This window comes from Toxotes jaculatrix, chromosome 1, assembly GCF_017976425.1.
Source record: "Toxotes jaculatrix isolate fToxJac2 chromosome 1, fToxJac2.pri, whole genome shotgun sequence".
Taxonomy (NCBI): Eukaryota; Metazoa; Chordata; class Actinopteri; family Toxotidae; genus Toxotes; species Toxotes jaculatrix.
The window spans coordinates 3,269,681-3,272,442 of record NC_054394.1 but is presented as its reverse complement, the minus strand read 5'-3'; positions in this window follow the sequence as shown (position 1 = coordinate 3,272,442).

The window sequence follows — 2,762 nt, the reverse complement described above, 5'->3', positions numbered from 1 at the left end:
CCTGAAGTTGATTCTATGTTTTAAACACTATGTAAGAAAGTATGGAATCATTGAAACTAAAGACCCTGTAACTAAAGAGCAACCAGAGCTTCATGCTGATCAACAGAAGTCCAGTCAGAGCTCTGAGGAAATGCCAAGTGCAAAACAAACACACCAAAAGTGCACCAAAACGTCTGTACATGAATATTTATTCATGTAGCCTTAATGAGTGCATCGACTAACTCTTCAGACTGGAGATATTTGGCTTTTTTTATGTTTTGTGAAGATGTTTTTTGTGTGTATTATTAAAACAATATGTTACTGGCATTAAGAGTAGACAGCACAAAGCAGTAACAGTGTACGTCTGCCATAAATGTGTAGGGAATAATTGGAATTTTTATTTGCCTAGGGGTTTATTATCAAACGTTTGCAAAACTAATGACATTTCCATCAGACTAGAGGTGTTTTAGTATGAACAAATCTGACCGACAGAAACAATCGTAATATGATGCATCGGAAATAATAGGCTGCTCAGCAATTAACCGTATGTACAGAGCTTGTATTGTATAGACTAGATTTGTACTGAAGTGCACAGTGACAGTTCGAATAGCAACAGACAGAATCCACACTGACCGCCAGACTGTGTGAACATTAACGTGTTCACTTGTTGTGGCTATTAATGTATCTGAGGGGGAAGAGTGAACATCCTACAAACTCAGTAACTACGAATCTATGGACTGAATTAAGTTTTTCAAATCAGCAGCAAAGGACATATGGTGCAAAAAGAAATAGAGAAAGAAAAAAAATAGTTATCACCAGTTCTGTTTGTTTGATAAAAGAAGAATAGCTGAGAAGACAGCGTGATCATGGCAGTCTGAGAAAGGAGCGTCAGCTACAGTGAAAGACTTCACCAAACATCAAATCATTCACCAAACAACAGCATTTGATCTCAGGGGAGGGCTGTTCTGAATTACCCCGAGCACTAAATGTAGAGTCTGTACTGTAGACTGAGGGACTAGTACTCTAATGAATGTGTGCACATAATCTATACAAATTAGCCACTACACAACAGTCGCCCTGTGTGCACAAAAAGGGATCTTGAGCTCACAATGAAGTAAATCATGACCTTGAAAAATAGACTGTGCAGTGGAATGGGTTTAAAGATGACAAAAATAGTGTGTTATTTAAGAAAATAAGAAGATACTCCTTACTCTGTCCCATATAATCAGTCCAGTCAAACAAAATTTAATTGAAACGCTGAAGCCTCACAGTAATGTCTGCGGAGAGGCCAGTAGAGCAGACGGTGATGAGGGGGTAAAGCTACAGCAGGGAGGACAGGCAGGCTGATGTGGACAGCTCAGAAAGCAAACAGATTCTCTGGAAGGTCGTGTGGGAGAGAATGCTGTAACCTTCAGACCTGGCAGGGAGGAAGGGAGAGGCTCAGTCGAGGACGCCCACTTCCTGCTGAGACAGGTGGTCGTCTCAGCAGCTCGCAGTGCGGCTCCCAAAAAGACCATCATAGATAAGCCCTTTGGTAATTTACCAAAGGCTCTATTGTCCATAGCATTTTAATATATCTTAAAATTCCTTGTGGGAGGTAAATTTTGGTCTCAGACTTGAAATATCATATTAGTTGTTGCCAGTTTGTCTGAGGTTAAAGCTGGATACATAATAAATACACATTTTATTGGACAGTTTAACAGCAGTGGTGATGTGACTCTGGGGATGTTGGGGCTCTTAGATGTACAGATACTGGAGATGTCCTGAGCTGATCTTAAGGATCAGGGCATTTTTTTAATGCTCTGTTCACCTGGGATCTATTTAAGATCTGAACGCTTCTTTTCTCGCCTGAAAAAATATCCAAGTAACCTTCAAACCCAAGAACTGTGATGAAATGTATTACATTTTTTGTCATTAAATAAAAACTACGCAATAATGTGAAAGATGGATGAATGGACATGTTTTAATAATTAAGTCTTATTCAACAGCCTGCATCTGTGGAATCACACACTGTAGCTCCTGATTAGAAAATATCTCTTGTTCAGAAGATGCTTTAGCCTCTGGACTTGTAGCTCTACCTTCCTTTTCTCTGCAGTGAGCAGCACAGGGAGCTGCAGTAATGTTAGGTTAGCAGGAACCACTGAAATACAAGCATTTGTTCATACTGACAGAACATGGCTGCACTGTAAGTTCAGTTGGTCTCATGCATAGATTTTAATTGTTTCCATTCTATGATACTTTATATTTTTAATCAACTACATTTGAAGGGAAACAGTGCTTTTCACTCCACTACATTTGTGAGTGAACTAAACCACACCCTGCAGAGTTCACAGTTTTAATTGATTCCAGATTAAATGTCTGACTTTGTGAAAGTGGATTTCCACATGAGATGGATGGATGAATGGATGGATGGATGGATGGATGATAGATGGATACATGGATCTTCTCTGCCCTCTAGTGGAAGAACCACTGACCCAACAGCCTCAGTGTAAAAGAGTAAATAAGGAAAACAGTCAGACTGGGTAAAAATGTTTTCCTAACTTTGAAACTACTTTCAAAGTAGTTTCATCAACTTCTCTACAAAACCAAGATCCTTGAGATCTGAGCTGGTAAATGTAGCCAAAGGGCCAACAGCTCCCTCTCTCTGTCTTCATCTCATAAACTCTCCTTTTGTTAAATTGTGGAAAATAGTTTAACACAACTGTACCTTAAACTGTTGTTTCTTCTTCAGAGCTGAAAACTAGGCAGGTAAAGTTGGCAACGATGACTGGACTCTTCACCAA